At 34.5% G+C, this 13,567-nt stretch overlaps 1 protein-coding gene and 1 long non-coding RNA gene across 5 annotated transcripts in view; one reads left to right on the forward strand and one right to left on the reverse strand.

Moving 5' to 3' along the window:
- LOC107995206 (protein expanded-like) overlaps positions 1-13,567 on the forward strand; it is an 80,624-nt gene that overhangs the window by 14,446 nt on the left and 52,611 nt on the right. For 2 of the 3 annotated variants that reach the window (XM_017052565.3, XM_017052583.3), the window contains exon 2: positions 9,257-9,308. The gene's annotated coding sequence lies outside the window, so the exon portion shown is untranslated. Of the gene's footprint in view, positions 1-9,256; positions 9,309-11,223; positions 11,867-13,567 lie in introns of those variants that run through there. The other variant, XM_062076140.1, reaches the window with a different exon arrangement.
- Positions 7,184-11,436, reverse strand: LOC133666228 (uncharacterized). Of its 2 annotated transcripts, XR_009830061.1 has the most exons (5): positions 11,279-11,436; positions 10,508-10,757; positions 9,825-10,125; positions 8,160-9,413; positions 7,184-7,757 (listed from the first exon to the last, which is right to left on the reverse strand). It is a non-coding gene; the product is annotated as an uncharacterized LOC133666228 (long non-coding RNA). The 2 variants fall into 2 exon arrangements; XR_009830060.1 differs by lacking the exon at positions 11,279-11,436 and having other exon boundaries at positions 10,508-11,183.

Genomic DNA, 13,567 nt, shown 5'->3' on the forward strand with positions numbered 1-13,567 from the left:
TAGAATCTTGACTGACAATCACGTTTAATTGTACGTTCGCGCGATTGTACTTCGATAAAACGTGTCGATGGAAATTGTTTTCTAGGAAACCGATTCGTTAGTTTAACAATGCCAGGTGAGCTATCGGTAATTCATGGTAATCGAGGGTAACAAGATGTATACAAAATAACCATTATTTATACCGTTAAATTAAAGCGAATGGAAGAAATCGAAATATCCACAGTTGAATTCTATTATGTATTTCAACAGATGAACGTATCCAAGCTTCCATCCATGTCGTCGTTGCTCATCATGCCAATTTTAGTTCCAAATTTTAAAAGTAAATTTATTTTATTTATAACAAAATTCAAAATTGCATCGTTAACCATCACACACGTATATACAATATATAAAATACAGATATAACGAGGAAGGATTCACCGTTGATAGAAACATTTTATTTATTTATGAAGCAATTTCTCGAGTAACAAAACGAATGAACTTGGCGAAATTTTATAACCTCGACAGGTAATCGCATCTTCGGTCATTGTCTCGTCGAGATTCCTCTCCGATGAAATACGGTTATCGTACTGTCACGTGGCGTGAAGACGTTCCATCCGTTTAACCGTAAATTTCGAACGAGTGTTACCAAGCCAGCCATTTAAAATATTATCGCAACTATGCATGCCGGCAGATTCCCGGTAATTAAGACGCACGCACTCCATGTCCGTTAATTTTCCTATTAGACGTGCATTACGCCGGCTAATTGAAGTATTACATCTCTGGAATTCGATGCGTGCATCTTCTCTTCTCGTTCTCGGTTTAATTGCCGCGATAAAATTTCGTTTTCCCGCGACGTTTAAAACCACGTCCCAATAGGTCGAGGAGAGAGTAGTTTACCTCTCCCCTCGTGTACTTTTGATACACGAGCCTGGCCGTGTTTTACGTCTTTCAAAGGTTTTAACGATGAATGGCCCTACCCCGCTTTGAGGCTCACGATTCCCGAGGCTGCATTAGGCTCGCCGAATACCATTCGCCTCGAGTCGCAGATTACGCAGAGTCCATTTGTGCGTCGCGAGTTTAACACGACGCTGTTACTAAATTCCTGCTGATGTGTCTGATCACCGTATATGGCGTACATATGCGCCGTGGAAAATGGATGAAGTAACCGTTGCTTTCACGCTTTCTTTTTGTCGCGATATCCTTTGATTCACGTCCCCTCCTCCCCTATGTTCTCTCCATTAGGAGCACGATAGGAGCACGGTATAAAGTATGGCCGACATTAAGTAGTAAACGAATCACTTATCAATTGTACTCGTTATCATTTCTTTCTGACGTGAATTATTTTCTGCCTCCTCGGAATCTATGCATTCTTCTTTTTTTTCTTCTATGTTAGAAAGCATAAGATAAGCGTGTTTTTTTTTTTGTTTATTTCGTTTGGTTAATCTTCACAACAACATCCAACGTATATTTTATTCCTCACTTTTTCGTGAAAAATAGTAAACGTTGAATATCGTTTCATATTTTAGCCTTCGTATTTAACGCTTCTATTAAATAATTAGTTATTGGTAGAAATATTTGCAGTATGTTTATATTTATAAACTAAACGGATATATTACGGATAGGAAAAATCTTTGATCGTACATTTACATTTAAAAGCGGTTATCGATAAAGTGGTATGCAAAATTATTTAGATATTTCTAAATATTTTCTATGCATTAAAGTTATTAATATCGAACATTCTACCGTGGAATACCTCCTCTTTCCTCCTCCTTCCTCCACGTATTAAATAGCGTTTAAACAGTTTTTAACGAGTGCATTCTGCAATCCGTGCATTCGCGTGCATCCGCACCATTAGGGAAGCCTGTCCGTTGCCCTTTCTTTTTTTCTTCCTCCGATGCTCTTAAATATTTATCCAACGTTAATTACATTATCGTATAGCTTAATAAATTTGGAAAGACGTTAATATATTTCTTCTCGAACTTAAATTCTTTTTTAAATTCATATTTGGTTTTTCTTCTCTCTCTCTCTCTCTTTAACTTAACTAATATTTAAATGTAATTTTCATTTAAAAAGTAAAACCTCTATTTCATTGCACATTTGCACGTTCCATAAGACGGAGTGAATGTTTTCTATTGTCATAAATGAGTGGCGCCTGTGGCAATAACTATGGCCGATTACGGCAACAGTTATCAGTTTGTGCTTGTTAGCAATACCGTAGGTTTAATGATACTTTACGTCGTGATGACGTGTTTCTGATTTGTCCTTGATATCCAAGCTTGTACAACTCTTCTTGCGATAGGAAAAAAATTGTAGGTGCAACTTCCCCATTGCGCTTTCTATTTACAAATTATTATTATTATTATTCGCATATTTTCTTTTATTTTCTTATATATATATATATATAAAAGGAGTAGATTTTTTTTTTAATTATATTAGAGTTTTATATTGTTTTGGCATTTGTTTTCAAGTATTGGCTATTAACATTTCATACACATACGAGGATATCGCGCGGTTACACGCATGGTACCGTTAACAGCAAGCGTTCTAAAACATATTTGATTTCATTACACGTTCTTTTCACTTCTGATCACAAAAAGTAAAGCGTGAATTATAACGAAATACTTTTTTTCTCTGCGTAGATATAATTGCGCGCTCGACAACCAGATTTAAATAACGCGCGCCCGGAAGTCATTAAGTTCATTCCATTTATTTTTATATACCGTGTACATAGTTTTAAGTGTTTTATTAAATAAAGATAGTTTAAATATCTTTTAGAAGATAAACAATTTTTTCGAGGAAACTTTCAAGCTTCGATTATAATTCTTTTTTTTTTTTTTTTTACAAACTTCGAGAGATAAAAGTCGTCTGAAAGAATGGAATAATTATATAATTTCAACAATTTTTCAGATATCTATTCCAAATTCGAAAAAATACGATCTAACCATGTCATTAAACTATGTCGATTTAATTAATCTGGCAATTAGAAGGAAAGAAACTCGATAAAATAAATTTTCCAAATTGTGATTGATTTTCCTCGAATAGATCGCTTCGTATTCTCTCGCAATAGCATTTTCCTACCGTTATACAAGTGAAACACGTCCGTGGAATATAAATGAGCCTAGCGATCATGTGGCAAACAGCGTACGATTGGTACACGAAATTCTTTGGACTTCGAAATTCTTGAGGAAACGCCTTTACGGGTACGCTCGTGAATGCTCTTACATAATGTCTTATGTACTCCTCTGGCACGATCGAATCGAATGGTCTACTACGGAATGGAATGGAATGGAATGAAATGAAATGAAATGAAATCGCTTGGAATGGGGCCACTCACTCTCGGCTCTAAGCCATTCGATCACCCGTATCGCTAGAAAAGGACTGGTAAGTGCTCCCTAAAAGGGAGAGAGAGAGAGAAAAAAAAGCAAAAAGGGAGGGGAAAAAATGAGAGAAAGAAAAAAAAAAAATCTCTTCTTACGACCATTTGGTGAACCGTGTAATTTGGCTACACGAAGTGATTGGATCGTCGACCACGCTCGATTTCTCGAGTTCAAACAATTTATGCGTTATTTAAATGTGTTAGATAATCATTTTTAACCGATCCATGCGAATGTTTCTCTCTTAATTGGAACTTACCAACGTGTAATTTCCTTTTTGCCAATCGAATATTGCGCCAGTCCGTTTCTGAATGAATCGATACGTTTCTCATTGATTTCTTGCATGCGATAAGAACGTCAAATAAAATTTTATCTACACTACTGTAAATACAATTTTTACTCCACGTACCTTTTCCAGTTTCACTTTCTAATTTCATCTTTTATATCTTTTATATCTTTTAACGGATCTGTTGAATTATACTGTGTGTGTGTATATATATACATAAATTATTCTTATTTATCCAATTTAACAATAAGATTTAATGTTACTATTCAAGATTGGTAAACACAAATATCATGTTAATAATTGTTAAATATCGACAAAGAAGCGAAGACTATCGAAAAGAAGTTCCTTCGTTTTCTCATTTCGTTTCACCCTCTTCCAACAGCCTTCACCTTTAACGATCAATGCAACTCTGTGCCCACTCTGTTGGCACGATTTTTCAAATCGACATTTCAAGTCGACAAACGTCCCTGAAAACGATTGAATGAAAGAGAAGTTATCGCTGGTCCGCGACAGGCAGAAAGCGCTGCCCCTGCGTGTAAATGGAGAAAGATGGAAACGTACTTGTTACGTAGCGATGATAAATCAGCGTTTGCCGCGTTTACCGTGCATCGCGGGCACAGGGATGAAAAGAGCAACAAACGGCTGTGTTGAAAGTATGGCCAAACCGGCTCGCGTGACACGATGAATCGTGTGCCTACTTGAATCTACGATGACAGTAAACGTCCCGCCATTTACTAGCGCATTGGCGCGAATACGAAATGCTGATGATAGGATCTGTGCGTATTAACGTTAATTTACGTATATTTAATCCGAATAAAAATAATCTGCATTTATTAATTCGATGGCTTTATATTAAATTATTTATAATACAAATATTTGCAATTTGCGAGCAAAGATATATTATTTTTTTCTCCTTGAATGAAGTATCGTTTATTCAACGTCAAATATTGGCACTTTGAGAAAGATACAAAAAAAAAGTATCGATGACTTGGTTACATCAAAACAGCCATCCTTTTTTTTTTGTTAAAGGATTATCCGAGAGATAGAATCAAATAAGGTAGAAGCAATGAAGAAATATTCTTAGGGAATGTAAGTATTGCGTGGTTTCACATTTTGAATCAAGTATTCCTTACACCATCAAGAAACATCTCGGAGTAATCTCCACGGATTCTCACAAATGTGGCAACCAACTCGCGCGATATCCAATGGGTACGCGGCTTAAAGTTCGGCACGCATCGCTGTACCCAACAAATTGACGGACAAAATGAAGCGTGCGTTTGACGGTGATTTATCGTGCCATTGTGAGAACGTCGAACGCTTCGAACATTGGATGACGTCGTAACTTATTCTATCGGAGCGAGCGAATGCGTCTAAGGCGTGTACGCGTTGATTCTTGAATCGCGAACGGGGTGAAGCGCAAAAAGTGCGACGAGGGAGATTATAAATCGAGCGTGGGTCACGTGGAAAAAGTAAATCGACCGGGTAAAATGAAGGGAGAAGCAGCGAGGAGGGCGCGCGTTGCTTGATAAGTTCATCCTGCGCGCTTTTCTTCGACGAAAAGTGGGCAGGTATTGAATTTTCTTCACCATGAAGGGGGCGATAAGTTTTATCGAACGATAAGAATTCGAATCGGGGAGAACGCGTCGAGAACAAGATGAATTACGTTCTTCGGTTTTGTAATTATTATTATTTCTAAAGTGTAAAGGATAATTGTGTTGATATCAGAAACACGAATTCAATGTGGATAAGAATTAATCATGAATATTTTGAAAAATGAAATTGAACATTTATAAGACTTTTATTTAAAAAAGTGAGGAAAATGTTCTAGGTTTCGATCAAGTTTTCAATTATATTGGAAAATTGTAAACTCACTGTTGAACTTAGTGAAAGGCTCGTTGGATAAACTATTTCAAAATAAATAAGCACCCACTATAATAAGGAATTTTAAACTTTCCTCCGAATAAAAATAATGTCACGTGCCATGCGATATGTACCTTTAGATTTATATTAATTTTTAAACGAAGCCCAACATTTCAAGGCTGAGGTATAAATAGGCAAATAATTTAATTACTGTACACGGTGAGAGTAAATATAGCAATGAGATTGGGAGCATCACGATTGCACGCGAACTTGCGTTCGAGATGTAATTAAGCATAAAACACGCGAGACTGTGAATGTGTCAAGTTTGTGGAGAATAATTTATCGTGGCTGTCCCGTTTCCTTTGCCAGGGCATAAAACGCGATCGAAGACGTATTTCTTAATTTGGTTTGTAATTTGCGATTTAAAATTCCCCGGCGCTCGGCCGGGATATTATAAATACCAATAAACGTGTGTTTCGAATTACGTCATAGGGTCGATCGATGGAAAAAAGAAGGAAGTATCGAGAGTCGCCGCAGGTGATCGTCGCCTCGAACACGAGAGAAATTGCGTAATCGACGAGTTTTCATTCTCGTGTGCGTCAAACATTCTTTGCTTACGCGATAATACCGATCTACTTATAGTGTTTTTCTTTGAATCCGATTTAATTTTGCCGAAAATTTCTTCAAGTATTATTTAAATACGATTAAATTGATTGCTATCGATCGACGAATGCCTCATTATTATAACTCGATGTTAAATCAATAATTTAAAAATGAATTGAAGTATATTTTAATGATTAAATAAAAAATAAATTGTGATATCAAAATCGAGAACATAACTATCTAAAAATATTTTGTGTTATCAACAATAAGTAGTATTATCAATAATAATTTCGTCTCATGTTATTTTCTTTTTCCAATAAAAAAAAGTATGGATGTTTTAAAAATGTAGTTTTTTAAACCTCGATTTCTATACGACAGATTTTTGTAATCATAATTGTAACATTAGTATCCTTTGAGCAACGGAAGCAGGTTTGACCAGTTTGACTATCTAGAACTCATCACACTTTCATTCTCTTCTTCTCTTTTTTTTTTGTCCCTCTTTCCCCCTTGAACGTTTCGCAGCGGCGACTTAAGCTCCAGAAAATCGTCGAAATAGTCGATTAAACTTTCAGACAGCGAAGAAGGGTTTTCGAAGGAAGGTTAAGGTATACCGCAGGAGTGGGAGATGAAAGGGTTGCGTAGCGCGGAAGCTCGCCATTATATTCACATTATAATCCCATCAGGGGACTCCTCTGCCTAACTGGACAGCTACGAATAATACGACGTACACGCCTCTACCTTCCACGTCTATTCGACTGTCCTCAGCTTTCTCCATTCCGCTGGCTCATCTATCCCTTACGAGCTTCGTTATTAATTTCGTATTAAACGAAATTTCATACCGATCGTAAAAAATATGTACGCCAACATGCACTGAATTTAATCTTGTGAGGAAGGCGTTGAGAAATTTCTAATATTTACTATATTTATTATATTATATTACGTTATATTGCATTTGTCATATTTATTTTTCAATTTCGCGACAAATTGGAATAAGAAAATGAAATTGTATTACTGCTTAAGTTATTTTATCATATTAAAATCTTTTGTTTCCAAAGATATAAGAAGATACAAGGTATATAAAGGAAAAAGAAAGTCGAGGCCAATTTATTTATAAATTTTTAATCACGAAATATCTGCTTTGCTCTTTACATCATTAAGTTCTTTTCATTTTTTTACAACAATCTATATTTTTCCGCAGATTTAATTCATAAGTGTCAGATAGACCCACGAAATAATTATCGAGTAAATAATTATTCATATATGGAAAACAAATATTTTGTGAAATATTTTTATGTAAATTTTACGAAAGCTTTACGAGAGTTTAAAATATTGGTATAACAATTCTACGGGTCGAGGCAAGCGAGTTGTGTTAAAGCCCCAGCAGGCATCGAAATTCCACACCGCTTATCTAATCCGAAATCACGGGCAATCAGGGGGAAAGAAACGGTGGAGGGCCCGTGTAACCTTCCGTTTCTCTTGTCATCGTGACTGTCGGCGCGCGAGAACGCGACGTGGCCGGCAAAGTGGTGAAAGCCACGACTCACGACGGCGATAACCTACTCCAGTGCGGCTACCCAGTTGCAGCTGCCTGCTCGCAAAACGAGGAATCCCAGTTACGCGCTTTCATACGAAGGAAGGAACGCCGCCTGAAACTGTATAGAATGCTCTTGTGGAGATACCAGCGTGTGCACGGTGGTTTACTTCCGCTGGAGGCACGCGGTTCAACCGAGTCCATACACGTACACGCACGCATACACGTGGGCAAAGAAAGAAGAACGAGGACAAAGAAACGAGAGGACGAGGAAGAAAAAGATGAAAGTGGAGAGCGAACGAGAAGAAGAGATAGAGATGGATAAAAAGAGGAGTAATAAAGAGTAAGAGATAAAGAAGAAACTAACGAACACGAAGAAGAGTATGTAGAAGTATCGTATAGAGAAACTAGAATGAAACGAATAAGGAGATAAAGGAATGGAATGGTGGAGTATGATTACGAGGGGAAAGCAGATGAAAGAGAAAAGGGAGAGAGAAAGAGAAGAATGATGCAGACTCCTTACCTCTCCTTGGTTGCTTCACTGTGATTCCTTCTCTTTTTCTATGTACGTCTCCCTCTTTCATCTTTCCTCGTCTTCCTCTTCCTCTTTGTCTCGCTTGTGATCCGTTCGTCTTCTTTCTCTGACGGAGAAAAAGCCCGTTCTTAGCCTCTCTGTCCCTCTCTTGTTCTGTTCGGCCAATTCCTCGTATTATACCAGGTTGCGGCGTGGAATGCGGGCGTCCTTCGTTCGCTTCGAGCAGCGTCCAACCGATGAGCCCCGCTAGCGTTATCCTTCGCCGGTCCTTCGCATGCGCTCCTTAGGGCTCGGTAAAATTAACCTGGAATACTCGACCGAGACGCCCGCCTCACTCTCTTCTCTCTCTGCTTCAGATTCGTTAAACTCGCTCACGCGGCTTGCACCAACGGCATGCCATACTGCGCGTGTGTGCCCTCCGTCTATGTAAGTTGTATACGCGCACACAAGCGCATGCACAGCGGTCGCGTAACAGAGTCACGGTGTATAGAGACGGCGATCGGCATACTTGGTGCGGGTTTCTCGGGCTTATTGACGATGAAATTAAGGCGATTTGTCGAAGTAGAGCGGTTTTATTGAGAGTTCGCGCTCCTTTCAGATTGTGGATACAGTGGGAGAGCAAGCGCGAACACATGCACATACACAGTTCTTCTTCGTTCACCGATGCCGATATCACGGCAATTCATTTTTCTACATATACGTGAAACTTTATATACCTATCGAGAGAACTTGTGTATGCCGTTTCTGCTATTATTTCTAATAATTCTTGCCGCTAATGATAGTTTTGCAGAATATTTTTTGTACTCGCGGAAGATCGTAGCGCAATTCGCGCGAAAAATTATCGTCTTCTTCGTTGGGGATATTGCGGCAAAATTCAATGTTGCGGAAAGCAACATGCTTTTGTACGATCTTACCGCGTCCATCTTATTTGAATGCGACTACTTATTCTTTTCAATTTTTTATATCATTCTTTTGTATCTATACATTTAGAAGTATTCGCGTTCGATTCTCGGTATTTGGTGCGGAATCAAGCCGCTCGCACAGGTAGAATACTATAATCTAAAGGTTTATTTGTGTTGTTGCAGGTGCACCTGTGTGAAGCCGGAGGCGGAGGATTCGGAGAACGGGAGAATCTAGGTATGATTGCTTTGTGGAATTTCAAGCTCAAGAATGTGGCTTTGAATGTATCTATGTAAATCATGTTCTCGGTCACATTCGAAGAATTGATTGATTATTTTAATGCTAAAAAAAAAAACAAATTTTATTTTAAGGAAATCTGAGTAGCTTCGCATAATAAAATATTGGTAAATACATCTTTTTTGATCTGAATTTAAAATGAGAATCGTTTAAATAAGAATAACAATGATAATGTATAAAATGATCGTAGGAAATCGAATAAGTTAATAAAAACATTATTTATTAAAGAATATGATAAAGTGAATTATTTGGTTAAAATAATTAATCAATATTTTTAACATAGTTCAAACATAAAAAGTAATTGGCGCCAACTTTCAATAATAAACTATATTTATTTATCAGTGTATCCACAACAATTGCTTCAGATTTTTTTTTTCAAATACCCGTTTCCTCATATTAATAATAATTCACGATGGTATTACTATGACACATCGATCACGCTTTAATAATACTTACTTGCCTATCTTTATCAAATGACAGAATATCGTTTGAATAAAAATACATTGAATGTATTCGATCCTTCGTGTTTTTAACATGAGACTTACATTCCTTAAAGTCTCTAGAAACGCATATATTTTCAAACGAACAGGTTTTATCTATATAGAGAATGTTGCATCGAATGATTGAAATACATGAATCACGTCTTCATTCGAATTCAGATCAACGAACCTGCATCATTCGTCGATGGGGAAAATTGTACGGTGGAAGATATTTCTTACTTTCGCGTGATCGTTCCGTACCGCTTGATCGATGGTATCTATAATAAGAACATAAGATACAGCAGCCAAGTTTTACCGATGTTAAATGGTTAGTTTCGCCGATCATTTTGTTTCTTTGTTTCCATCCATTATACGGCGTAAAGTTTAAGTTTCAATTACGAAGTCGCGATCTGCACGCATAGTTATATACACGAGATGCATCGTAATTGGCTCGTAAATTCCACGTATACAAAATGTAGACGTGTACAAAATTGAGCAACTGATATTTATGCAATTAAAGATGTCTTTTAAGTATGCTATATATAATTGAGAAAGTCAATCATGAATATTTCAAGTTTTTAGTTTTTTATATTTGTTCGAGAAGGAACAAGTATTTTCATCTAGAAAAATCTAAAGATATAAGTTACTATTTTCACTTACTATTTATTGTAGAGTTTCTCAAGCTGAAGATAATTTTTTTTTTTTGCTTTTGCTCATTCTTTCTTTTTACTGTAACATTGTACAATGAACTTTAGCGTTTCACTGCTATAATCATTATCATCGATAATTAAGAATAATCATGGGAACCACTGTTGTGCATATTTATGAATCTTCCATAATATTACCTGCTCTATATAGCAATTATCACAGGTTGATTTACTTTATTACTTCATTGTTATGCTAATATCGCCTATAATAACCGTGTTCATTATTTGATAATCATATAAGGAGGAGTAGTTAGAAGTATATAATATACATATATGTACATACATTTATTTGATGATATCTGGGTCATTTATTTTTAAATTAATTGAATGAACTGGCATTAATAAAAAATTAATTAACAACTAATTAATTAATATAGTTGAATGACTTAATATTAACAAACTCTTATTATAACCTCCAAATATAAGGATCATCTTATTTTATCTTAATTTTGATTCATATTTAACAATTTACTTTAAAAAATATCTCATTATTAAGATATTTTATATTTTTGTAAAATATATTAATAATTTATTATTATTATGTTTAAATTTATTGTGTACATATAATTGTATTAATGACGATATATGTATACATCGAATAAAACAAAAAATTTCAAAAATTCAATTAATAGGTAGGTATAAGTCTATAATCTATGTCAATAAAATAAATTTATTTTTATCGATTATTCAATATTTGTAAATTTATCGTAATATTATAACTTACATAAAAAACACAGATTATGAGGCTCCATAAACCATAAAAACTAGGCTTCAACCATTCAAAGTACAGAAGTATTTTCAAGTAAGCAAATTGTCACGTGTACGCACATGCGAAAAATGCATATATGTATAAATGCATGTGTTTATCTCATCGTTGATAAAAAATACGGTTTAGCATAAATTTTGTAAAGAATACTTCCATCTTCCGATTCGATGTATTCATGTAAAAGAAAATACATTAAAAGCGCGTGCGCATGAGCATGCGCACGAAATAAAACTGCGCACAAAACTGCGCACAAACTACACGTTCCTTTAGTTAACGCGCGCGCGTGAATAAACAAGTACGAAGTTTATTTTAATGGTGTTATGTACATTATATTACGTTGTTTGTTAGGTATGTTATGGTTTGTATGTATGGTATGAGGAAACGAAACGATCGTATGTTGTTCGAAACTATGTACGAGTTCTGGCGAGGTCGAAAATATGCCCAGTGGCTATCACCCACGTTTACACCATAGCTATAAAAGATTTCTGTATAATGTGGTTACAGTCGTCGATCAGTGTTTAACGATACGATCAAGATACCAATGAGGTATATTATAATTAAGAAATTTATCTTGGCAACTTGAAATAAAAAGATAATCACGCAATATGTCTTCATTATAATTAATATTCGATGTTATTTCTACACGAAAGAAAAAAAAAATAGAACTTGTTATATTTGTATTATATGTCAAATTTTTATATTTTATGAATTTATTTATATAAAATTGTGATTTGTCTTTTTATTTTTTTTTTGTTGAGGAAATAACTAACTTTGATTAATCTTTTATTTTTTGGAATTCACTATAGAATGTGTAATTGAAATTTTTCCAGAATATAATTCTCTGAAATAATTAAAATATTTCCACTATTTTAAATAGCATATTATTGAATGAATTTTATTTTAGTATTTTAAATATATTATACATTAAATATATTAATATTGTTTGATAATTAGGAAATATAAAGGTTTTCAATATTAAATTAGATAAAACATTTAAAGTTTAGACGACCATGACAATAAAATATATTCTGATGTTTTTTATAAGATTAATACTGTACATATTCATCAATACTTTAATTATATACCTTTTACATAAATTATTTATAAATACTTTTATAAAAAGAAACAAAAAAGAAATGATATAATCACTATTTCCTATGTAACTTATTAATGTGAATAAAAAAAAATATTTACATATTTAAATCTCTAATGATCGTTTAATTCTCTCAAATAAAAACAATCACAAGAAAATATTTCTAGTATTATTAGGAATGCGTTTGCGTAATCAAAATTCGAAAGTTTCCTTATATGTCTCATATTTCTTTGAAATTTTTGTTTTATCGTTTCTCTTCTATCTTCTCTTCTTTTATATCTGCTAAAACATCATTGGCTTCTCTTAATAACGATAGTTTTTTGTTTTTTTGTTCGAATCATATATACACTGCATTAAAACCCGATAATTGAAATAATTAAAATGGAACGGTAGTGCGCGAACAGGAACGTAATACGAAGCGCGAATTCACGTATAATCCATCATTCGTGTATTCCGTATTCCACGTAGATGGTGTACGTGCTGAGAGAAAGACTCGTTTCGTCTGAGGAATGCACGGCATTATAATGAGAACGCGGCAAGACCACGGTGCAACTCCGCGACTCGATTATTTTGTTTAATTACAGGGAACATTAGACAAGTCACATCCGCGGCGTTACATGCTCCTCGGAATTCTTCTGTGAAAAAAAGTATCGCGGCTCTATTGTTCGTCTATTGCCACATACATAACTATGTAATTATTCATACTATTCATAATTATTCACACAATAATTTTTTATATTGCATCCTGATTATATTACAAAGGATATATAAATGTCTTGTGTATTATCATTAATACGGATGACTATTAGATTCTGATTAACTGCTATTTGTCGTTTAGTGATTATAATTGTATATTCATTAAGTTATAATCATCCAATAATGACGTTCATGACTTCTGAATTTGTTTGAATAATTATGAATAGTTTAATATGTTCATAATTCATAAAAACAGTATAAATCACAAAATTTTTAATTTAATAGAAAAATTATTTGAGTTACAAAAGAAAATACATTTGTATCATATCTTCTTTCTTTTTCTTTTCTATTTATTCGAAGATATAACAATTATGGCGAATAAATTATGTGATGAAACATTATTTAATAGAAAAATACGCACATTAAAGAAATTTTAAAATTTTAATTTTAATTTTTTC

The sequence above is a fragment of the Apis cerana genome, linkage group LG6 (genome assembly GCF_029169275.1).
Source record: "Apis cerana isolate GH-2021 linkage group LG6, AcerK_1.0, whole genome shotgun sequence".
Classification (NCBI taxonomy): domain Eukaryota; kingdom Metazoa; phylum Arthropoda; class Insecta; order Hymenoptera; family Apidae; genus Apis; species Apis cerana.